This window comes from Ovis canadensis, chromosome 15, assembly GCF_042477335.2.
Source record: "Ovis canadensis isolate MfBH-ARS-UI-01 breed Bighorn chromosome 15, ARS-UI_OviCan_v2, whole genome shotgun sequence".
Classification (NCBI taxonomy): Eukaryota; Metazoa; Chordata; class Mammalia; order Artiodactyla; family Bovidae; genus Ovis; species Ovis canadensis.
Genome location: NC_091259.1, coordinates 62019807 through 62046082, shown reverse-complemented (window position 1 = coordinate 62046082; position 26276 = coordinate 62019807). Strand labels below are relative to the sequence as shown.

Sequence of the window (26276 nt, the reverse complement as noted above, 5' to 3'; positions counted from 1 at the left end):
CCCAGCATCAGAGTCTTTTCCAATGAGTCAACTCTTCGCATGAAGTGTCCAAAGTACTGGAGCTTCAGCTTTAGCATCATTCCTTCCAAAAAAATCCTAGGGTTGATCTTCAGAATGGACTGGTTGGATCTCCTTGCAGTCCAAGGGACTTCTCCAACACCGCAGTTCAAACGCATCAATTCTTCAGTGCTCAGCCTTCTTCACAGTCCAACTCTCACATCCATACATGACCACAGGAAAAACCATAACCTTGACTAGGTGGACCTTAGTCAGCAAAGTAATGTCTCTGCTCTTGAATATACTATCTAGGTTGGTCATAACTTTTCTTCCAAGGAGTAAGCGTCTTTTAATTTCATGGCTGCAGTCACCATCTGCAGTGATTTTGGAGCCCAAAAATATAAAGTCTGACACTGTTTCTACTGTTTCCCCATCTATTTCCCATGAAGTGATGGGAAAAGACTGATGCTGGAAGAGATTGGGGGCAGGAGGAGAAGGGGACGGCCCAGGATGAGATGGCTGGATGGCATCACGGACTCGATAGACGTAAGTCTGAGTGAACTCCGGGAGATGGTGATGGACAGGGAGGCCTGGCGTGCTGCGATTCATGGGGTCGCCAAGAGTCGGACACGACTGAGCAACTGAACTGAACTGAGCTGAACCCCATCCATCCTAAGTTCCGAGCTCGTGTCTGGGACACAGGCCGGGGGGCTGGAACCCTGGCCCATCATTGGAACAACTCTCATAGGGTTGGACTGGGGTTCTGGGGATAAGTGGGGATCTCTCCAGGGGTGCCAGGGTGTCCCTGTGGACATTCCACTCTCCAGGTCTGGAAGGTAGGGACCTCCCCAGGGGTCCCAGGGCATCCCTGGAGACAGTGCATCTTCCAGTGTCCCCACTGACCACAAGTTGGGCATGCTTTTGTGGGGGCTTCAGGTTAGGGCATGCCTTTGCTCAGTGTCCTGGCTGGTTGCATTGGAAGCAGGGTCCAGGGCGGGTCTTAAGTCCCAGTCTGGGATGACTTAGGCTGGGCTGATCTCTTCCCTTAATTGCTGCCGCCAAAAAAGGCATATTTAGCTTTTCTCTCAAGGTCTTTTTTCTCTGTTAGCCTCCTCCTCTATATTATTGAACACCTTGAAGGCTACTTCTAGAAGGTCTCTTTGGGGAGTCCCAGGGCCCTTATCTAGTTGTCGAAGCTTGCGCCTGATGTCAGGGGTGGACTGGCTGATGAATTAAACATGAAGGTAGAGTAACCCAGCAGGGGTGGTGATATCTAGGTTGGTATACTTCTGGACTGCCTCTGTGAGGCGTACCAAGAATAAGGCTGGATTTTCGTCTGCCCCTTGGGTGATTTCCCTGACTTTATCATAATTGACATGGATATGAGTATTTTTCTGTTCTAGAATGCAGGTAATCATATGATTGAGTCTCCTAACACCTGGGTCACCAGGCTGGTAAGTCCAGTGGGGATCTAACTGAGGCACCACCCCATCAGCAACTGGGCTATCCTGATCTTGGTTATGTAAATGATCAGCATGGGCTTTCGCTGCTTGCCAGATACAGTCTTTTTCATCTGGGGTGAGAGTGGCATTTAGGATATAATAGATATCACTCTATGTGAAGTTATAGGCCTGGGAGAGTCTCAGGAATTCTTTTCTGTATCTGGTAGGATTTTCAGAAAATGATCCCAACTTTTCTTCTATCTGGCTCATGTCTGACAATGAAAATGGCACATGGACTCGGGTGGGGCCCTCTGGTCCTGCCACCTCTCTCAGAGGAAACACGTGTTGGGTACGTGACCTGTGTGGCAGTGGTGGAGGGAAGGGGGAAGGGGGAGTTGGGGAGATGGGGTAGCAGGGTCGAGGGGGAGTCAGGAGAAGTTTTGGGGTCAGTAGGTGTGTTGGATGAGGGGGAAGGATAGGGTTGGTGGGGTGGTGGGTAGGGAGGGGGCTCATCTGCGGGGTCAAATTCCCGGGGTGTGGAAGGTTGAGGTCAGCTGTTAGTTGAGGAAGAAGAGCCTTTTTGCTTGGGAGGCAAGGTGCATAGAAGGACCTCGTGGGTGGAGCAGGCCTTGCATAGGGAAGGCCTGCTCCAAAAGGCCCAAAAGCCTTGGGCATATGGGGCTCAGACCACTTGCCATTCCGTTTAAGGAAGTCGGTGAGATTTTGAAGAATGTTAAAGTCAAATGTGCCGACTTCAGGCCAGTGGTCTTGATTGTCAAATTGGTATTGAGGCCAGATCTGTATACAGAGTGGTTTTAAGTGGTTAGCTTTGAGTTCAGTGAGTAATAGTGATTTGAAACTTGTGAGAACACAGGCCAGAGGGGAATCTTTGGGGACAGACTGGCCAGACCCCGTAACTGAAAGGCAAGCAGAGGCTCCTACTGGAGCCTATTGAAGGCAAGCAGAGGCTCCTATTCGCAGTCACAGTAGGAGTTATGAGAAGAGAGCTCTGTGTTAGATGGAGCGTTCCCCACCGTTGCCTACAGAGTGGCCCTAGGCTGGGGGTCCCTGGGACCCGGAGAGGACTGAGTTCTAGGGTGCCTCTAGAACACCGTCCAGATCCTGCCTCAATCTAGGGGCCTGCTTGAGAGGAGTGTTGCATGTAGAGTGGTCGAATGGCAAGAGTTCCCCATTCCAGAGGCCATCAGAGAGAGAAAGAGGAAGACGGCAGAGCCGAGGCCTGGGGGTACTCGAAGCACCAATAAAGCCTTAGCACAAGGCTTGTACCGCTCACAAAGGCACTAGTGTCCCCAAGGGGAACTTACAAGCCCCAGCAGAAAGTGAACTTTCTGGGGTGTTCATGCTCCCAGACTCCTGGAAAAGGGAAAACAATGAGAGGGAGGGGGAGAGAGAGAGAGGGTGTGTGTGAGACGAGTGCTTCGCCCTCTCCTGGGTTCGGCACCAAGAATATAAGGTATAGTTTCCCCCGAGGCAGAAAAGGAGAGACGACCTCAACGGAAGTGGGTTACCTTTATTCAGGCAAGGAGGGGCGACAGTCAGCCTAATGACCAGGCTGAAGCCAAGAGGGATCAGGGAGGCTTCATATTTAAAGGGAGATTTGTGGAAGCCATAAGGGAAACGTTAGTCAGGCAGGATGTTTTGGGTATTCTTTAGTTGAGATGGCATTTGTAGTTGGGCAGGGGGTGATAAGTCTTATGGGCAGGGGGTGATAAGTATCTGGCAAATGTATGGTGTGGAAGGTTTCTGGACACGGGGTGATAAGTCCCAGATAGATACAACCGGCCTGGAGCATCAGGTCAGGGCGGGACCTAAAATTCGGTTTTGTTCTCTCTGAAGTTAGATAATTCAGCAAGGGCCTTTGTAACTGTTGTTTTCTTTTCTAGGCCCAAAGACTCCCTCAACTCTGGTTATCTCCCTTAAGCAGATCATTATGTATATTACTACAGTAATAGTAAGAAGCAGCAAGTTAAAAAAGTAGATTCAGCATAAATTCAGTTTACAGGATCATGAGAGGGAGACCACAATACTGGCGAAAGTCCTCCGAGATATGAAACAACTGCAGAGTTTCTAGGAAAATCTCTTCTGCCCTGGCTTGCTTCTATTTTTCACAGATATTTAAAGATAGGAGAATAGCTCTCTACTATACCAACAAAGGTCCGTCTAGTCAAGGCTATGGTTTTTCCAGTGGTCATGTATGGATGTGAGAGTTGGACTGTGAAGAAAGCTGAGTGCCAAAGAATTGATGCTTTTGAACTGTGGTGTTGGAGAAGACTCTTGAGAGTCCCTTGGACTGCAAGGAGATCCAACCAGTCCATTCTGAAGGAGATCAGCCCTGGGATTGCTTTGGAGGGAATGATACTGAAGCTGAAACTCCAGTACTTTGGCCACCTCATGCGAAGAGTTGACTCATTGGAAAAGACTCTGATGCTGGGAGGGATTGGGGGCAGGAGGACAACAGAGGATGAGATGGCTGGATGGCATCACTGACTCAATGGACATGAGTCTGAATGAACTCCAGGAGATGGTGATGGACAGGGAGGCCTGGCGTGCTGCGATTCTTGGGGTCGCAAAGAGTTGGACACGACTGAGCAACTGAACTGAACTGAACGGAACTGATGCCCCAAACTCCATTCACCAAGATCCTCTGGGTCTCAGATGTAATGCAAGCTTTCAGCAATATGACCTTTGAGACTTAATCCGTTTAGTCACAAAATCTTCCTTCTAGAATTTTCTCTGGGTATTTGGGCCTGAGACAGTGCAGCTATCACCAACATACAATGTTCATTGTTAATGAATGAAGACACTGCCTGCCAAAATAGGATCTGCATTTGCCTCTGCAGTCTTCCTTCTAAACTACAATCCTTGCCAATCTCCAGTTGAACTCCGAGCCCTTTCCCCAGTACCTGTGCATCAGGGTGAGCCTGATGAAGCCCTTGCGGTTCTGCAGCACCAGCTTGTAGGCTCCAGGTGTGGCATTCAGTGACTCCTGGACTCCTCCAACAACAATGGACAGCAGGTTGCTGCTCAGGATGTGAACAGCACTCTCCTTGTCTGATAAGCCCAGCCCTGGGGATAGAGGAAGGTGGTGACGTGCAGTGTGAAGGGGGCAAGCACGGTTCAGGAGTATGTTGCCTGGGCTCTACCCCACTTTCCAGCAGGGAGTTCCGTGTTGGCAGGGAACTTCCTTTTCCCAATTCTCCCACCAAGGCCATCACTGAGCACAGACCTATGGGAAATGCTTCTTTGGGTCTCATCTCCTTGTCTACTACACATTCACTTGAAAGAAGTACAGAACAATTGACCGCCTTCCTTAAAACCCTTTCTCATGCCTTCAGCCCTCATCATCCTGGGACAGAAAGAGTGGCAGGACTCACTCCCTGACATGATGTAATTCCTGAAAACAGGGGCCCAGAAACCCCAGTGCAGCATCATCAGATGCGAGCAGATGCCTGGGAAAGCTGAGCAGAAGCCCATGCCCTCCGTGCACAGGTTGGTAAAAGTTCCAGTGGCAAGGACCCCATGAGAGTGGAAGCCAGCGAGGTAGTTCCAGGAGGGATCCAGGTCGGCAGTCTAGACCAGCTGAAGGAACAGCAACCTGGTGAATCAGAGCTGCACCTTGTTCCACCTCTGGTCCACCTGCTGATTTTCTGTACGGACCTCTTCTATGTCCCCTGAGCCCAAGTGCTATAAGCCCTCCATATGAGTGTCCTGAGATTAGATACAGCATATCTGAGGAGCCTAGTCCCCGTTGCAGGCCTGAAGCAAAGGTGATGCTCTGGGAGGCTGTAGAACAGAGGGGGAGAACAGACCCATGAGTGGATGAAGCTGATACAGCCCACCAGGGAAGGAAGGCCCCCTGCCCAAGGCAGAGGTGAGACTCCTGGGAGGGTGACAGGGACCCAAGCCCCTGTCCTACATGAAACCCTGTCCCAGGCACAGCCCATCCAGAATGAAGGAGCCATTGCAGGAGGGAGTGAGCATCTCTTCAAGGACTGTGGCAGCTGGAGTTCTGTCCCGGGTGGAGGACAGGACCCCTGAGTCACTGTGACTCAGTGTAAGAGACCCCAGGGTGCTGAAGGTAGGTAGTGGCTGGGAGGAGAGGCGTGAAGTCTCTAGTGATGCCCGCAGGTGTGGGTGGAGAAGGGCCAGGGAGCTGTCATGCCAAGTCTGTAGGACTTCCTGATGCCAGGTCATAGCCTGCCCACAGCACTGCACACCTGCTCAGGCCTTGGTCTGTGTAGACACTGCTGCTCCAGGAAAATGATATCTTACACAGAAACCCAGCTCCTGGACTGATCTTCAGCATGAGGGGGAAGCAGTTGTACTTGGGGATAACCTGATTTTCCACCATTAGCTCTTAGGAAAGCCCATAGGGTGCATTTAGAAAACTCCAGTGCTCAGAAGTAAGTCTCCTACTTTTGCTAGAAACTCTACCACTAGGTAGTAGCTCATAGAGTCACAGTGCAAATGCTTGTGATGTGGAGTAGGCCCAGCAGAGTTGTTAGGACAAGGAATGTTGCTTGCCTGCCTTCAAGCCAGCAGCCACTGTAGCTGCTGCTGACAATGGGCCTTGAAAGGAACTCAAGATGGAGGAAATAGGTTACTGGTTACAGAGAGTGAGGATGCACATCAGAGGAATAATTGCAATGAGCCCAGCTTTTTATCTCCCCATATGTAGAAAAATCATTAATTGGAGATGTGTGCTTTTTGACTGGCAATAATCTTCTGATGTTTGACTACATGTTTTTGTTTTTTTTCCCCCTCAAAAACCCGTAAGTCCTGACTCCTCCCATTTTACCTTCTAGAACACCTTCTCAGAGATTCCTGAGAGGCTATTTCCAGCCTACAGTACTTAGCAGTGTGTCAGAACAAAACCCCTGACAGCTTTTAGGTTATGCACTTGTTTTCAGTAGACAGCAGAGACTCCCTGGCCCCCTATTCACTGCCATCCTAAGAACACTGCAAGGCCTGTAAAGGCTCTGTAAAGGTTTGTGGGTGTCTTGGAAGTTCTCCTGGGAGGTGACAAGAGTCCAGAATCTGCGTGCCACAGTGCCCCCTGCAGGCCTCAGTCCAGGACAGGGGAGTCAAAGTGCATATCATCATTCCCTCTGCTGGCCACATAGGGGTACTGCCCACCCTCTGCAGGTGTTGATGCCACAGGACTGCAGTGAAAGTGAAAATGAAAATCGCGCAGTCCTATGGACTCTTTGCAACCTCATGGACCACACAGAGCCTGGAACTGTCCAGGCCAGAACACTGTAGTGGGTAGTGGTTCCCTTCTCCAGGGGAATCTTCCTAACCCAGGGATCAAACCCAGGTCTCCCACATCACAGGGAGATTCTTTACCAGTCGAGCCCCCAAGGAAACCCATAATTCTGAACTCTGTGCAGGTGAAATTTCTGCAAATCAGGCCCAGTTTCCCACAATTTTAACAGTGCCTTATTTGAGAAATCCTCTCAGAAGCACAGACATGCTCAGAATGATTTTTATGCCAGATGTGCAATCGACAGCCCCTCCAGGTATGAAAGGAGAGCCAGATGCTGTCCTTAGAAGTCCCCAGAATGACCTGATGTCTCATGGAACCCACACAATGCAATGATGTACGTGGCAGCATTTCCACTTTACACATGAAGAAACTGAAGCTCAGAGAGCGTGTGTAACTCACCCAAGGTCACACAGCTGCTATGTTGCAGACCCTGTATTAGAACCTATGATGTCCACTCCTAGAGGTGTCACTATACATTCTTCTCTCCTGCGTCCAGAGAGGGCCACCTGTCCCTGCCTGGCTCCTCTCTGTGTCCACATTACCTTCCTCTTCCTGTCCCCACTAGAAAATTTACCATCACAGCTGCTTACATCCAAGGGTTTAGCCTGTCTGGGATTCAGCAATGGACAAAGGTCAGTTCATTCAAATTCAGGGGCCTGCATCCCTAAGGACTTATCCTTGGGTCCAGGGTCAAGTTTACAAAATGGGCATAAGGTACCACGAGTCAGTGATCAGAGGTTAAGAGATAGGTAGAAGAGGAGGAATTGGACTGTTTAGCAGATCCCTGGGGAAACTGAGATTCAGAATGAGTAAAGTTCTGTCTAAGGACACACAGCATATCAAAGTTGGGGCAGGATACATCCTGAGAGCTCTCTGTTCTGATTCTAACCTCAGAGCGAATGCACACACTTTAAAATCAATAAAAGACCCTGCTCTATGTCCTTGATCACACTTTCTTTCCTCTTAGGGTATCAGTATCATCATCTGATGAAGTGTCAGCTAGATGCTCTCGGAAATTTTTGTTTTCATTGCAGATTCCTTCACCCCACTGTAAAATCTGTAAATTAAAGATTTACACCTGGAAGATACATATGCTGCACTTCATGGCCTACTGGGTTCCTCAAATTCTGTTTTTTTCATCAAGTCCTCATAGTGGCCTCACCTCACTGAAGTTGGAGAACTGCAGCCAGACAGAAGCTGACTCTTCCACTGACCACAGAGTGGTGGAAACCTGCCTCCTGCTTCCCAGCCCAATATTCTGCTCACTGCACACAGGGTCACACTTCTCCATGGACTCATGGGGACTACGGTCCTGACCACTCCCTAGCCAGCCCCATACTCACTGAGATGGGGAAACAGTCCTTCATGCACTACCATACAGCCCAGCATTTTATGAAAGCACTCTGCCTGCCCCCTTGCTGTGGTGTGTCTCAATCCAGGTACCACCAGATTACATACAGGATACTGATCATCCAGAATCTTGTGAACAGGAGGCCAGTGAAAACTACATAGCAGATAATGTCTGGGAAGGGAAGCAGAATAAGCCATCCTCATCTACCCAGCACTAGCAGCACTGTCCAGTCCAGCCCTCACCCCTGAAGGAAGAGATCAGCTTTCCAAGGCTTCAAGGAGGATCAAATGCAGTCAACACCACCAGTGTCACATTGAGAGCCTGGATTTGAAACCAGTTGGCCTAATTTCAAACTTGCATTTTCCCACTGCACCAGATTGCTTATTCACTTGTGTCTTCCCCACCCACCTCCCTTGTCTGTATTCACCAGGTGTTCAAGAAACACCTGATGGAGATGTGACAGGATGGACTCTTTCCGGTATCCATTCTTTAGAACCCCAGAGAAAAGGCATTCTTTCTACCCAGCCCACTTCTTGTCTACCCTCACCTCAACATAGATAAATCCCACCACATTCCCCCTTTAGTTAAAGTCCCCCCATGACTTCTTATTACTTTGAGGCTCAGCTCAAGCAGCTCAGCCTGAGCTCGAGCTCCCCACTGGTGGCCCAAACCCTCTCTTGTTCCAGTCTCACCACATGCACCTCATGTTCCAGCTACGCTAAGCTGCTCAGTTGATACAACTCCCAGGTTCTTTAGTTTTGCTGACCTCTTTCTTTTGCTGCCAGGCCCTGTTCTGCTGAAGGAAGGAGGGAGGAAGAGGACAACTCAGGCCTGGTCTGTTCATCAGGACTGCAGCAGGGCCAGAGACAGCCCCAGTGAGCAATTCCTCCCAGACTTATAATTCTGAGTCCCTTTCACAGACTAATCTGTGCTTTGACTCGTGGTCACATGGTCTGTGGGTCTGTCTATAATCTCATACCAATGGAACCTCACTGTTAGAGAATACTGTGTCCTCTCCATTCCATTCCCTTCATTCAACACCCTGTTTTATACTCTTAAAGAAGTTCATCCTCCACCTGTAGTCTATTTGAAAGTAGGGTAAACCGGGCCTGTTATTCATAGCCTAATTCCTGGAGAAGGGGACTTTTCACCCAGCCTGAATAGTGCATGTGTGGGTATTAAGTTGCTTCAGTTGTGTCTGACTCTTTGTAACCATGTGGGCTATAGCCAGCCAGGCTCCTCTGTCCATGGCATTCTCCAGGCAAGAATACCGGAGTGAGTTGCCATGCCCTCCTCCAGGGGATCTTCCCAACCCAGGGATCAAACCCACATCTCCTATGGCTCCTGCAATACAGGCAGATTCTTTTGATGTTTAACTACATGTTTTGTTTCTTTCCTCCTCAAAAACCTGTAAGTCCTGACTCCTCCCATTTTACCTTCTAGAACACTTCCTCAGAGATTCCTGAGAGGCTGTCTTCTGCCTACAGTACTCAGTACTCAGTAGCTGAGCTACTGGGGAACCCCTGTCTGAATAGTAAAATGCATAAGCCAAAATAGATTAGGGTTCACAAAGCCTGTTTCTACAGAGCACCTACAACATGCCAGGTGCTGGAGGAACAGCCATGAACAACAGACAGGAAGTCCTGCCCTTGTGGTGTTGAATTCAGTGTTGTGTTTGGAGCACTTTGTTTTGTCATTTCAATTTTTATGGTGGTAAAATGTCTTTAACAAAATACTTGTTACTGAAATGACTCTTTGGTATTTTATTATTGTTTTAAAGTTTTATTAGATTATAATTCGTTTACAATGTTGTATTAGTTTCAGGTGTATAGAGAGGTAAATCTGTTATACACTTACATATATCCACTCTGTTTTTTTTTTCTTTTTAAATTCTTTTCCTATATAGACCATTACAGAGCACTGAGTAGAGATCCCTGTGCTATACAGCAGGTTCTTATTGTCATCTATTGTATATACAGTAGTGTTATTTGCCAATCCAAATCTGTCAATTTATCCTTCTCCCTTAGCCCCTGGTATCTATAAGTTTTTTTCTCTACTTCTGTTTTGTAAATAAGTAGATTAGTATACCTTTTTCTGATTGTGCATATAAGTGATATCATGTGATATTTGTCTTTCTTTGACTATCTTCACTCAGTTTGACAATCTCCAGGTCCATACATGTTACTGAAAATGGCATTAATTTGTTCCTTTTTTAAGACTGAGTAATATTCCATTATCATAATACCTTATCTTCTATATCCATTACTCTAATGGATAGATAGGTGGCTTTGATGTCCTAGCTATTGTAAATGTGCTGTTATGAACACTGGGGTGTTTGTATCTTTTCAAACTATGGGCTCATGAGAGAGGTCTTATGGAGAACAGTATGGAAATTCCTTCTAAAATTAAACTAAAGCAATCATAGGACCCAGCAATCCCACTTCTTGGCATATACTCAAAATGATTTTTGAGAGACAATTTGGCAGCATTAAGTTAATTCACACTACTGTGTAAATATACCAGCCTGTATCTCAGAACTCTTTTCATCTTCCTAAACTGAACTTCTGTATCCACGAAACAGAAACTCCCATCCAGACTGAGAGAATAAAACCAAGTTGTTAACAGCAGTTACTTGTAGGGTAGGATTTGGTGGAAGTCTTTCACTTTCAGAACACATATTTTGTTTGGATATGTTAAAATAGCATGTATTTATTTTTTAGTCAGAAATAAAGAATTTAAAAATACTGGCATTTCCACTTGATCAGATAGAAGTACCCACATTTAAATATTTCCCTCACTCTGGGCTCACCCTTTAAATCCTGTCAGCAGGCTAAATCCTAACTTGGGTGTATTTTTCAGTCCCTGAAGAAAGGAAACCCCTTCTTGCCCCTCATAGCACCAAGAAGGAAAAAATGTAATATTCCACTTTATTGAAACCCAGAGAAGATATCCACATTGGATAAATTCACATAGAAAACTAGTAGGATGAGCAATAGTTTCAATTCTACTATCATGTCCAAATCATGCTCCCAACATTTATTCATTCAACAAACATTTATCAACATCAACTCTTCTAGGAGATGGAGATGCAGATGAGAACAAGACCAACTATTTGAAAGAAGCTTACCTTCTGCATGAGTTTGTGAATTATAGAGAAGAGGAAAGAAACAGATAAAACAAGTAACCCATTGGAAAGTGTTTCTTTCTGTGATCTGAGTCTTCAGTGACGGGCCAGACTTTAGTGACCTTCCTGGCCACTTCCCTAATCACTTTCTCTGTGCCCAGTGTGAACCAGCTATTCACTACATTTGCAGTGTTTACTGACTCCCTGGAAATCCTTACTTACATGCCAGCCTGTGCATTCTGCCCTGTAGACTCATCTTGTAATATCATTGGAGAAGAGCCCCTTCTCTCCACCTACTGCCAGTCTCACTGGACCAGAAGTAAGTAATCCTTTTTGAATTGTAAATATTTCAGACATTTGTGCTCAAGAGGCAACTTGGAGTATATTATATAGGCACAACATTATTTAAAATGCAAGCATTTAAAATGTAAAAACCATTCTTCGCTCTCGGGCTGTACAAATACAGAAACCATCAGGGGACTGGTTTTGCCTCATGAGTCTACATGTTGACCCCCTTTGTAGATTGTGACCTTGTAATCGAGCAGGACCTATACAGCCCTCCTGGGAAAGATTCCTCATGTCCTCTGCCTACCTCTTATTTGTTGAAAATCTTCAGTTTTCTAAGCTTTCTCCAAATTTTGAAAATAAAATTATTAAGAGAAATCATAAACACAGAAACAAAGGAAAACAGTCAAGCAAGAAAAAGAAGTAAGAGTTTAACAATTCCACAAATTCAAAGACTTTTAGTTTGTTCCTGAGAGCTGAAGATAATATTAAGACTCATCTTTGAGAGGTTTTGTAGATACTGAGCCTCAGCAGGTGGAGGAAGTTGCTTACCAGCCCATAGACCTCAGACAAGGGGAAACCAGAAGGTTGATGATGGTGGCTCCACGTTACCTCACCACCAAGTAATCAGGCGATTGTCTAGGAGTTGATCATACATCCAGCATCTCTACCTCACCCAATCTGCAGACACCGATCCCTGGTAATCAAAGGGGTTTGAGGCATTTTGAGCCTTAGTTCCCTGAACTTCTTCCTTGGCCCCTGCAATAAAGCCTGCAGTTTGTTTCACCACAACCCAGGGTCAGTAGAGAGGCTTTACAGTGTTCCCACATGCATACCCAAATCTAATTTGCTAACAGCTGCTCCCTGTCATCTGTCTCCTGCAACACCCCAACCAAGAAGATTCTTAAATTACAGCTTGTCTCCCACAGATTGGACCTTGTCACTCCTGTACCTAAAGCCCTCCTGGGGATCCTGTTTGCCCTTGAGATAAGGACCAAGGTACAAGCTACTGTTCCTGGCTCAGAGGTCTGGATGCCTTTTCTCAGCTGCCCTTCTTCGAGTGCCAGGCCCAAGGTTACTTGAATCTCTGTCCTCCTCTGGACACTCCCAGGTCCCAGGCTGAGCTGAGGTGGTAATGGACAGTCAGACATCTCCTGTTGGCAAAGCTCCCCCAAGGCCCTGTGAGCAAGAAGTCCCTCATCCCAGGTGATCCCCAGGCACTGAGCTCAGCATCCACCTTAGGACCTGTATCTTTCCCCATCAATGCACCATGTGCACCTGAAATGGCAGGTGTCCATGGCCTCCCAAATCCATCTCAGCTTTCCTTACGCAGGGCCAAGTAAGAGAAGATCAACTGCAGGACCGCAAAGGTCTGCAGCCTGCGTTCCAGTGGCACAAACAAAGGTGCAAACTCCACCATGCTGATTCCTCTGCTTCCTCTGGAGGCTTCTCTGAGCTCTGCTGTGGTCTGAGACACCTGCTGGGTTTTGTTGCTCCCAGAAGTTGCTAAGTGTTTGTGTGGGCTGGGGTGTTTTTGTGGTGGGTCCAGCCAGCCCTAGAATCTCATTGCACCTACCCTGGCAGAGACCAGTAGCCTAGATGAAAACTTTTGACTCACCTGGCCTGGATTAACTTATTACAGAGATAGAGAAGTGCAGTGGACTCTTCAGGCAATACATTATCTGCCAGATCACCTTTGCTCAAATCTTGCCCAATACTTGGCAAGGGAAGCAGCAAGTGTAGGGCAAGCTTGCCCTCTTCCCAGCTACTCAATTACTTGGCTAAGTTATTGTCTCCTTTCACCTGCCACGTTCATGGTTCCCCTTTACAAATAATCAGTACAAGCTCCCATATAAATATCTCTAGTCCCCACCATCTCCTCCATCTCCTGCAATTTTTCTCAGTTTGCCTGGACAGCACAACACATGGAAGAGCCATCTGATTTCCACACCCTCCCCTGCCATTCTGTCCTTCCTCCTCTTGACTTCAGATGTCACTGTTCCATGGAACTGCCCTTGATAACTTCACCAGTGGTTTCCAAACTGCTAAATCTAATGGTCAGTTCTCAGCTCTGGTCTTGAACTTTCAGCAGCCTCAGTCATAGCTGTTCCCTCCCTCTTCTTGAAGTCACTTGGTCTGTGGACACCACACTCTTCTGGTTTCCCTCCTGCTCCTCTGGCTGCCCCTGGGTCTCCATGGTGGCTCTTATCCTTCACCAGACTAAGTGTTTCAGGGCCCCTCTGTCCCCTCAGTCCTTGAAACTCTTCTCTCTACCCTCTCTCCTGTAGAGACCTCATCCAGGCTCATGGCCTTGGGGTCTGTCTACAGGAAGAACAATTCCAAACTGCGTCTCCAGCTCTGACCTCCCTCTCGGCTCCAGACTTAACTATGTAGGTGGGTACTTGACAACCTCCTTCACAGCCTGCTTGGCACTTCCATCACAGCCCGTCTAAAACTGAACTCGACTTCCCCTCACCCGTTCATGCTACAGTCTCCACATAGCCACAGAGCTTTCCAAAGTGGGCACACAGGGAATATCCTGGTCTTCCAGTGCCTAGTACTCTGCGTTTCATGGTTGAGCACCTAGGTGCCTTGGAATTTCATTGTGGTTACAGTGCTTTCCTAATGGAGGTGAGTGTCGGGAGCCAGCACAAGGAGTCCCACCCGTGGCAAAGGTCATAAGATTAAGGGGCCCGACAGGCAAAGGCGAATCGGGCCTTAAGGGAGCCTAGCTGGATTTTCTCGAGCATCTACCCCCAAAACCAGAGTCTGCCTGCCTTACTGTATTATGTTTTTTGTTTATGCTTCTGACATTAACAGGGGCTGTCCCCCACCACCTTCTTCTAAAAGGAATTAACTTAGAACTCCAGTTAATAAGTCTCCGGGGTGTAAAAAGAATGTCTCGGCTTAAACCCCTCTGATAGCTTTTTAACTTACCTGACCGGTCTGTCCGGATTTTTACAACTGTGCATGTGAATTGTTTACAGCCTCCCAATCTCGAGAGGCACTGAAAGCTTAAGAAATTCTAGGAAAAATCATTAGAATAAAACTGATTAAGGGTTTCATTGTTGAACCAACAGGTGAGTATTCTTGAAAATGTTTACAAGTCAGTTGAATATCATTTTATCACAAGTTCATGCTCTACTCTTTTGTGATTTAAATATCTCTTGCAATGGAAAGCTGCTTTCCACCACCACAGCCAGCCACTTTGATGGACTCTGACGACAACATTCTCTCTGGTCCCTGTCCCTGTGCCCTTATTCCTCCCACAGACTCATAAGCCAGAGGGACTGCTGAGTCAAGGGGTAGGTATGTGATTGCACAAGCTAAAGAGCAGTAGTGCCAGGCTTTTGTGCAAAAGTTTAGTATCCATGTAGACTCTGCATGGAATATGTGCAGTGTCCACAGATACATATCTTCTCTGGCCCTCTGTGTAGTCAGACATCTTATTTGCTGGTGTGTAGAATGATATCTAGAAAGTGAAAGTCACTCAGTCCTGTCTGACTTTTTGTAACCCCATGGACTGTATAGTTCATGGAATTCTCCAGGCCAGAACACTGGAGTGGGTAGCCTTTCCCTTCTCCGGAGAATCTTCCCAACCCAGGGATCAAACCCAGGTCTCCCGCATTGCAGGCAGATTCTTTACCAGTTGAGCCACCAGGGAAGCCCAGTTGGGAAGCCCAATCAATGTAGCAGGTGTTTAAGAAAATTTCTTCCTGTGGCATTCAGCATGTCAGAGCAAGGTTTGATTGATCTCACCTGTGCTGCATTCTCCACTGAGAACCTGTACCAGGCAATGGAGCTGCAGCCACTGAAGTGAAAATTGGACTTAAAGAAGAACTCTCCTTAGACTTATCCCTTATCAACAATGGACAGCGTGGTAGAAGTGCACAGGCTGTGATGGACCTCGCAGAAGCATAGCAGAGAGGAGCTACCCCACGCCCAAGGCGAGGGGCAGTGGCTGGGAGGAGCTACCAAACACCTGATGTCAGGGTTGGTGGCCAAGAGGAGCAACCCCACATCCAAGGAGTGGTGGCTGCAAGGATGCAGGAGGGCTAAGAGAGGCTACTCCACATTTAAGGTCAGGAGGGGTGGCGGTGAGGAGATGCCCATCGTCCCAGATAAGAAGCAGCAGCTGCACTTTGCTGGAGCAGCTGTGAAGAGATACCCCACGTCCAAGGTAAGAGAAACCCAAGTAAGAGGGTAAGGGTTGCCAGAGGGCATCAGGGGGCAGACACACTGAAACCGTAATCACAGAAAACTAGCCAATCTAATGACACGGACTACAGCCTGGACTAACTCAATAAAACTAAGCCACGCCTTATGAGGCCACCCAAGACGGGCAGGTCATGGTGGAGAGATCTGACAGAATGTGGTCCACTGGAGAAGGGAATGGCAAGCCACTTCAGTATTCTTGCCTTGAGAACCCCATGAACAGTATGAAAAAGCATAATGGTAGGATACTGAAAGAGGTACTCCCCAGGTCAGTAGGTGCCCAATATGCTACTGGAGATCAGTGGAGAAATAACTCCAGAAAGAATGAAGGGATGGAGCCAAAGCAAAAACAATACCCAGTTGTGGATGTGACTGGTGATAGAAGCAAAGTCCGATGCTGTAAAGAGCAATATTGCATAGGAACCTGGAATGTTAGGTCCATGAATCAAGGCAAATTGGAAGTGGTCAAACAAGAGATGGCAAGGGTGAACGTCGACATTCTAGGAATCAGCAAACTAAAATGGACTGGAATGGGTGAATATAACTCAGATGATCATTATATCTACTACTGTGGGCAGGAATCCCTCAGAAGAAATGGAGTAGCCATCGTGGTCAACAAAAGAGTCTGAAATGCAATACTTGGATGCAATCTCAAAAATGACAGAATGATCTCTGTTAGTTTTCAAGGCAAACCATTCAATATCGCAGTAATCCAAGTCTATGCCCCAACCAGTAATGCTGAAGAAGCTGAAGTTGAATGGTTCTATGAAGACCTACAAGACCTTTTAGAACTAACATCCAAAAAAAGATGTCCTTTTCATTATAGGGGACTGGAATGCAAATATAGGAAGTCAAGAAACACCTGGGGTAACAGGCAAATCTGGCCTTGGAATGTGGAATGAGCAGGGCAAAGGCTAATAGAGTTTTGCCAAGAGAACGCACTGGTCATAGCAAACACCCTCTTCCAACAACACAAGAGAAGACTCTACACATGGTCATCACCAGATGGTCAACACCGAAATCAGATTGATTATATTCTTTGCAGCCAAAGATGGAGAAGCTCTATACAGTCAGCAAAAACAAGACCGGGAGCTGACTGTGGCTCAGATCATGAGTTCCTTATTGCCAAATTCAGACCTAAATTGAAGAAAATAGGGAAAACCACTAGACCATTTAGATATGACCTAAATCAAATCCCTTATGATTATACAGTGGAAGTGAGAAGTAGATTTAAGGGACTAGATCTGATAGAGTGCCTAATGAACTATGGCCGGAGGTTCGTGACATTGTACAGGAGACAGGGATCAAGACCATCCCCATGAAAAAGAAATGCAAGAAAGCCAAATGGCTGTCTGGGGAGGCCTTACAAATAGCTGTGAAAAGAAGAGAAGCGAAAAGCAAAGGAGAAAAAGAAAGAGGTACCCATCTGAATGCAGAGTTCCAAAGAATAGCAAGAAGAGATAAGAAAGCCTTCCTCAGGGATCAAAGCAAAGAGATAGAGGAAAAGAACAGAATGGGAAAGACTGGAGATCTCTTCAAGAAAATTAGAGATACCAAGGGAACATTTCATGCAAAGATGGGCTCAATAAAGGACAGAATATGGACCTACAGAAGCAGAAGAAATTAAGAAGAGGTGGCAAGATTACACAGAAGAACTGTACAAAAAAGAGCTTCATGACCAAGATAATCACGATGGTGTGACCACTCACCTAGAGCCACACATCCTGGAATGTGAAGTCAAGTGGGCCTTAGAAAGCATCACTATGAACAAACCTAGTGGAGGTGATGGAATTCCAGTGGAGCTGTTTCATATCCTGAAAGATGATGCTGTGAAAGTGCTGTGCTCAATATGCCAGCAAATTTGGAAAACTCAGCAATGGCCACAGGCCTGGAAAAGGTCAGTTTCATTCCAATCCCAAAGAAAGGCAATGCCAAAGAATGCTCAAACTACCGCACAATTGCACTCATCTCACATGCTAGTAAAGTAATGCTCAAAATTCTCCAAGCCAAGCTTCAGCAATACGTGAAATATGAACTTCCAGATGTTCATGCTGGTTTTAGAAAATGCAGGGGAACCAAAGATCAAATTGCCAACATCCACTGGATCATCAAAAAAGCACGGGAGTTCCAGAAAAACATCTATTTCTGCTTTATTGACTATGCCAAAGCCTCTGACTGTGTGGATCACAATAAACTGTGGAAAATTCAGAAAGAGATGGGAAAACCAGACCACCTGACCTGCCTCTTGAGAAACCTATATGCAGATCAGGAAGCAGTAGTTAGAACTGGACTTAGAACAACAGACTGGTTCCAAATAGGGAAAGGAATACATCAAGGCTGTGTATTGTCACCCTGCTTATTTAACTTCTATGCAGAGTACATCATGAGAAACACTGGGCTGGAAGAAACACAAGCTGGAATCAAGATTGCCAGGAGAAATATCAATCACCTCAGATATGCAGATGACAGCACCCTTATGACAGAAAGTGAAGAGGAACTCAAAAGCCTCTTGATGAAAGTGAAAGAGGAGAGTGAAAAAGTTGGCTTAAAGCTCAACATTCAGAAAACGAAGATCATGGCATCTGGTCCCTTCACTTCATGGGAAATAGACGGGGAAACAGTGGAAACAGTGTCAGACTTTAGTTTTCTGGGTTCCAAAATCACTGCAGATGGTGACTGCAGCCATGAAATTAAAAGACGCTTACCTCCTTGGAAAAAAAGTTATGACCAACCTAGATAGCATATTCAAAAGCAGAGACATTACTTTGCCGACTAAGGTCCGTCTAGTCAAGGCTATGGTTTTTCCTGTGGTCATGTATGGATGTGAGAGTTGGACTGTGAAGAAGGCTGAGCACCAAAGAATTGATGCCTTTGAACTGTGGTGTTGGAGAAGACTCTTGAGAGTCCCTTGGACTGCAAGGAGATCCAAACAGTCCATTCTGAAGGAGTTCAGCCCTGGGATTGCTTTGGAGGAAATGATGCTAAAGCTGAAACTCCAGTACTTTGGCCACCTCATGCGAAGAGTTGACTCATTGGAAAAGACTCTCATGCTGGGAGTGATTGGGGGCAGGAGGAGAAGGGGACGACTGAAGATGAAATGGCTGTATGGCATCACTGACTCGACGGACTTGAGTCTGAGTGAACTCCGAGAGTTGGTGATGGACAGGGAGGACTGGTGTTCTCCAATTCATGGGGTCGCAAAGAATCGGACACAACTGAGTGAACTGAACTGAACTGAACTGAGGATGATATCAGGCTGAGGTACTGATTTCTATTTCCTCATCACAAATGGTGACCATGCAATGATCATACAAATGGTGAACATTCATTGCATTTCTCCTATAGGAAAATTTATGAGTAAGGAAGAGAGTGGAATTGTGCAGAGGGCAAAATTAAACCAAAATGGCCCATCAGAGTGGTCCTGATTTGGGGTAAAGTGACCGAAGCTGACTTCCCACCTGGATCTGTCTTAGGATCAGTTGACCCTGTGCATGAAGCTCTGCAACTGGAACCACCCCTCTTTCTTGAAGGTGCATCTGAGAGGCATTTTCCAGGGTCCTCCCTCAAGGCAGATTGGAAGAGCCCTGATGAGAGATAAGGCCAGTCCTGCATTGGTTGCTTTCCAGCTATGTGACTTCAGACACATAGTGTCTGTGACTTCAGACAGTTCCCTTCCCAGAGCTCTTCATCCTACCAGGTATCAGGGACTAAGAAATGGCCCTGAGTGACCAGTGTACAGCGCTTAGCAGTCCACCAGGGATTCTGTGACCCTCACCTCACAAACCCCTTTACAGGCCAACAACCAGGCAGCACCATACTTCCTGGGGCAGTGCGGCTTGTGTGTGGTCTGAGGACTTGCCTTGCCCACGAGCTGCCTGTTACTGGTTCCTGACAAGGTAAGTATAGAGGTGAAGAGTAACTGCTTAGAAACCATAGAGAAATGTGGCACAGTAGTTCTATGCGTATTGAAACTAATAATTTAAAACTGGATTTAAACAGCTTGCCTTTGTTTTCTTCATTTCTCGGGTAAATTATATTGTATTTTCAACTGGGTGGGCTTCCCTGGTGGCTCTGTGGTAAAGAATCCGCCTGCCAATACAGGACACATGGGATTGACGCTAGGTCAGGAAGATCCGCTGGATAAGGATATGGCAACCGAGTTCAGTATTTTCGCCTGGGAAATCCCATAGACAGATAAGGATGATAGGCTACAATTCATGGGATCACAAAGAGTTAGACACAAGTTAGCACTAAAACAACATCAAAAACAAAAATTAAAAAAGTTTAGTCCGTGGTAGATTAGAAAAAAGAAATAGTACAAAAATCTGGACATTTAACATAACATATTGAGGTAATATTTCCCACTAATCTAGGGTAATTCTAACAAGAATTTCTAAGACCTTTTTTTTTTTAACTTTATTTTACTTTACAATACTGTCTTGGTTTTGCCATACATCAACATGAATTTGCCATGGGTGTACACGTGTTCCCAATCCTGAACACCCCTCCCACCTCCCACCCCATACCATCTCTCTGGGTCATCCCAGTGAACCAGCCCCAAGCATCTTGTATCCTGCATCAAACCTAGACTGGCAATTCGTTTCTTATATGATATTGTATATATTTCAATGCCATTCTCCAAAATTATCCCACCCTCTCCCTCTCCCACGGAGTCCAAAAGACTGTTCTATACTTCTGTGTCTCTTTTGTTGTCTCGCATAAAGGGTTATTGTTACCATCTTTTTAAATCCATATATATGTGTTAGTATACTGATCTGGTGTTTTACTTTCTGGCTTACTTCACTCTGTATAACTGGCACATTTCATCCACCTCATTAGAACTGATTCAAATGTATTCTTTTTAATGGCTGAGTACGGGGAAACAGTGGAAACAGTGTCAGACTTTATTTTTGCAGCTCCAAAAATCACTGCAGATGGTGACTGCTGCCATGAAATTAAAAGACGCTTACTCCTTGGAAGAAAAGTTATGACCAACTTAGATAGCATATTCAAAAATGGAGACATTACTTTGCTGACTAAGGTCTGTCTAGTCAAGGCTATGGTTTTTCCAGTGGTCATGTATAGATGTGAGAGTTGGACTGTGAAGAAGGTTGAGCGCTGAAGAACTGATGCTTTTGAACTGTGGTGTTGGAGATGACTCTTGAGAGTCCCTTGGGCTGCAAGGAAATCCAACTGAAGGAGATCCATTCTGAAGGAGATCAACCCTGGGATTTCTTTGGAAGGAATGATGCTAAAGCTGAAACTCCAGTACTTTGGCCACCTCATGTGAACAGTTGACTCATTGGAAAAGACTCTGATGCTGGGAGGGATTGGGGGCAGGAGGAGAAGGGGACAACAGAGGATGAGATGGCTGGATGGCATCACGGACTCGATGGATGTCTGAGTGATTTCCAGGAGATGGTGATGGACAGGGAAGCCTGGCATGCTGCGATTCTTGGGGTCGCAAAGGGTCGGACACGACTGAGGGGCTGAACTGAACTGAATACTCCATTGTGTATATGTACCACAGCTTCTTATCCATTCATCTGCTGATGGACATCTAGGTTGCTTCCATGTGCTGGCTATTATAAACAGTGCTGCGATGAACATTGGGGTACACCTGTCTCTTTCAATTCTGGTTTCCTCGGTGTGTATGCCCAGCAGTGGGATTGCTGGGTCATAAGGCCAGTTCTATTTGTAGTTTTTAAAAGAATCTCCACACTGTTCTCCACAGTGGCTGTACTAGTTTGCATTCCCAGCAACAGTGTAAGAGGGTTCACTTTTCTCCACACCCTCTCCAGCATTTATTGATTGTAGACTTTTCGATCACAGCCATTCTGACTAGTGTGAAATGGTACCTCATTGTGGCTTTTATTTGTATAGAAAAGGCAGAGGAACCAGAGGTCAAATTGCCAACATCCGCCGGATCATCAAAAAACCAAGAGAGTTCCAGAAACACATCTATTTCTGCTTTATTGACTATGCCAAAGCCTTTGACTGTGTGGATCACAATAAACTGTGGAAAATTCTGAAAGAGTTGGGAATACCAGACCACCTGACCTGCCTCTTGAGAAATCAGTATGCAGGTCAGGAAGCAACAGTTAGAACTGGACATGGAACAACAGACTGGTTCCAAATAAGAAAAGGAATATGTCAAGGCTGTATATTGTCACCCTGCTTATTTAACTTACATGCAGAGTACATCATGAGAAATGCTGGACTGGAAGAAACACAAGCTGGCATCAAGATTGCCGGGAGAAATATCAATAACCTCAGATATGCAGATGACACCACCCTGATGGAAGAAAGTGAAGAGGAACTCAAAAGCCTCTTGATGAAAGTGAAAGAGGAGAGTGAAAAAGTTGGCTTAAAGCTCAACATTCAAAAAACAAAGATCATGGCATCCAGTCCCATCACTTTGGGAAATAGATGGGGAAACAGTGTCAGACTTTATTTTTGGGAGGCTCCAAAATCACTGCAGATGGTGATTGCAGCCATGAAATTAAAAGACGCTTACTCCTTGGAAGAAAAGTTATGACCAACCTAGATAGCATATTCAAAAGCAGAGACATTACTTTGCTGACTAAGGTCCATCTAGTCAAGGCTATGTTTTTTCCTGTGGTCATGTATGGATGTGAGAGTTGGACTGTGAAGAAAGCTGAGCGCCGAAGAATTGATGCTTTTGAACTGTGGTGTTGGAGAAGACTCTTGAGAGTCCCTTGGACTGCAAGGAGATCCAACCAGTCCATTCTGAAGGAGATTAGCCCTGGGATTTCTTTGGAAGGAATGATGCTAAAGCTGAAGCTCCAGTACTTTGGCCACCTCATGCGAAGAGTTGACTCATTGGAAAAGACTCTGATGCTGGGAGGGATTGGGGGCAGGAGGAGAAGGGGACGACCAAGGATGAGATGGCTAGATGGCATCACTGACTTGATGGACGTGAGTCTGAGTGAACTCCGGGAGTTGGTGATGGACAGGGAGGCCTGACGTGCTGGGATTCATGGGGTCGCAAAGAGTTGGACACGACTGAGCGACTGAACTGAACTGATAATGAGTGATGCTGAGCATCTTTTCATGTGTTTGTTAGCCATCTGTATGTCTTCTTTGGAGAAATGTGTATTTAGTTCTCTGACCCATTTTTTGATTGAGTCGTTTATTTTTCTCGAATTAAGCTGCATAAGTTGCTTGTATATTTTTGAGATTTGTTGTTTGTCAGTTGCTTCATTTGCTATTATTTTCTCCCATTCTGAAGGCCTTTTCACCTTCCTTATAGTTTCCTTTGTTGTGCAGAAGCTTTTAATTTTAATTAGATCCCATTGTTTATTTTTGCTGTTATTTTCAGTATTCTGGGAGGTGGGTCATAGAGGATCCTGCTGTGATTTATGTTGGAGAGTGTTTTGCCTATGTTCTCCTCTAGGAGTTTTATAGTTTCTGATCTTACATTTAGATCTTTAATCCATTTTGAGTTTATTTTTGTGCATGTTGTTAGAAAGTGTTCTAGTTTCATTCTTTTACAAGTGATTGACCAGTTTTCCCAGCACCACTTATTAAAGAGATTGTCTTTACTCCATTGTATAGTCTTGCCTCCTTTGTCGAAGATAAGGTGTCCATAGGTGTGTGGATTTATCTCTGGGCTTTCTATTTTCTTCCAGTGATCTATATGTCTGTCTTTGTGCCAGTACCATACTGTCTTGATGACTGTGGCTTTGTAGTAGAGGCTGAAGTCAGGCAGGTTGATTCCTCCAGTTCCATTCTTCTTTCTCAAGATTGCTTTGGCTATTAGAGGTTTTTTGTATTTCCATACAAATTGTGAAATTATTCGTTCTATCTCTGTGAAAAATACTGCTGGTAGCTTGACAGGGATTGCATTGAATCTGTAGATTGCTTTGGGTAGTATACTCATTTTCACTATATTGATTCTTCCGATCCATGAACATGGTATATTTCTCCATCTATGAGTGTCCTCTTTGATTTCTTTCATCAGTGTTTTATAGTTTTCTATATATAGGTCTTTAGTTTCTCTAGGTAGATATATTCCTAAGTATTTTATTCTTTTCGTTGCAATGGTGAATGGAATTGCTTCCTTAACTTCTTTTTCTACTTTCTCATTATTAGTGTATAGGAATGCAAGGGATTTCTGTGTGTTGATTTCATATTCTGCAACTTTACTATATTCATTGATTAGCTCTAGTAATTTTCTGTAATTTTCTGGAATCTTTAGGGTTTTCTATGTAGAGGATCATGTCATCTGCAAAGAGTGAGAGTTTTACTTCTTCTTTTCCAATTTGGATTCCTTTTATTTCTTTTTCTGCTCTGATTGCTGTGACCAAAACTTCCAGAACTATGTTGAATAGTAGCAGTGAAAGTGGGCACCCTTGTCTTGTTCCTGACTTTAGGGGAAATGCTTTCAATTTTTCACCATTGAGGATAATGTTTGCTGTGGGTTTGTCATATATAGCTTTTATTATGTTGAGGTATGTTCCTTCTATTCCTGCTTTCTGGAGAGTTTTTATCATAAATGGATGTTGAATTTTGTGAAAGGCTTTCTCTGCATCTATTGAGATAATCATATGGCTTTTATTTTTCAATTTGTTAATGTGGTGAATTACATTGATTGATTTGCGGATATTGAAGAATCCTTGTATCCCTGGGATAAAGCCCACTTGGTCATGGTGTATGATCTTTTTAATGTGTTGCTGGATTCTGATTGCTAGAATTTTGTTAAGGATTTTTGCATCTATGTTCATCAGTGATATCGGCCTGTAGTTTTCTTTCCTTGTGGCATCTTTGTCAGGTTTTGGTATTAGGGTGATGGTGGCCTCATAGAATGAGTTTGGAAGTTTACCTTCCTCTGCAATTTTCTGGAAGAGTTTGAGTAGGATAGGTGTTAGCTCTTGTCGAAATTTTTGGTAGAATTCAGCTGTGAAGCTATCTGAACCTGGGCTTTCGTTTGCTGGAAGATTTCTGATTACAGTTTCAATTTCCGTGCTTGTGGTGAGTCTGTTAAGATTTTCTATTTCTTCCTGGTTAAGTTTTGGAAAGTTGTAATTTTCTAAGAATTTGTCTGTTTCTTCCACGTTGTCCATTTTATTGGCATATAATCGCTTATAGTAGTCTCTTATGATCCTTTGTATTTCTGTGTTGTCTGTTGTGATCTCTCCATTTTCATTTCTAATTTTATTGATTTGATTTTTCTCCCTTTGTTTCTTGATGAGTCTGGCTAATGGTTTGTCAATTTTATTTATCCTGTCAAAGAACCAGCTTTTGGCTTTGTTGATTTTTGTTATGGTCTCTTTTGTGGGTTTTTTCTTTTTACATTTATTTCTGCTCTAATTTTTAAGATTTCTTTCCTTCTACTAACCCTGGGGTTCTCCATTTCTTTCTTTGCTAGTTGCTTTAGGTGGAGAGTTAGGTTATTTATTTGATTTTTTTCTTGTTTCTTGAGGTATGCCTGTATTGCTATGAACTTTCCCCTTAGCATTGCTTTTACAGTGTCCCACAGGTTTTGGGTTGTTGTGTTTTCATTTTCATTTGTTTCTATGCATATTTTGATTTCTTTTTTGATTTTTTCTGTGATTTGTTGGTTATTCAGAAGCATGTTTTTAAGCCTCCATATGCTGGAATTTTTAATAGTTTTTCTCCTGTAATTGAGACCTAATCTTACTGCATTGTGGTCAGAAAAGATGCTTGGAATGATTTCAGTTTTTTTGAAGTTACCAAGGCTAGATTTATGGCCCAGGATGTGATCTATCCTGGAGAAGGTTCCGTGAGCACTTGAGGAAAAGGTGAAATTCATTATTTTGGGGTGAAATGTCCTATAGATATCAATTAGGTCTAACTGGTCTATTGTATCATTAAAGTATGTGTTTCTTTGTTAATTTTCTGTTTAGTTGATCTATCCATAGGTGTGAGTAGGGTACTGAAGTCTCCCACTATTATTGTGTTATTTTTAATTTCCCCTTTCATACTTGTTAGCATTTGTCTTACATATTGTGGTGCTCCTATGTTGAGTGCATATATATTTTAGTTGTTATATCTTCTTCTTGGATTGATCCTTTGATCATTATGTGTAGTGGCCTTCGTTGTCTCTTTTCACAGCCTTTGTTTTAAAGTCTATTTTATCTGATATGAGTATAGCTACTCCTGCTTTCTTTTGGTCTATTTGTGTGGAATATCTTTTTCCAGCCCTTCACTTTCAGTCTGTATGTGTCCCTTGTTTGAGGTGGGTCTCTTGTAGACAACATATATAGGGGTCTTATTTTTGTATCCATTCAGCCAGTCTTTGTCTTTTGGTTGGGGCATTCAACCCATTTACATTTAAGGTAATTATTGATAAGTATGATCCTGTTGCCATTTACTTTATTGTTTTGGGTTCTGGTTTATACACCCTTTTCGTGTTTCCTTTCTAGAGAATATCCTTTAGCATTTGTTGGAGAACTGGTTTGGTGGTGCTGAATTTTCTCAGCTTTTGATTTCTCCTTCATATTTGAATGAGATCCTTGCTGGGTACAGTAATCTGGGCTGTAGGTCATTATCTTTCATCCCTTTAAGTATGTCTTGCCATTCCCTCCTGGC

General features: G+C 44.8%; 1 pseudogene; it reads right to left on the bottom strand.

Annotated features, from left to right (window-relative positions):
- The window catches only part of LOC138420314 (2-acylglycerol O-acyltransferase 2-like), a 28888-nt pseudogene extending 15982 nt beyond the window's left edge, over window positions 1-12906 (bottom strand).
- Window positions 12907-26276: the final 13370 nt, after the last annotated feature.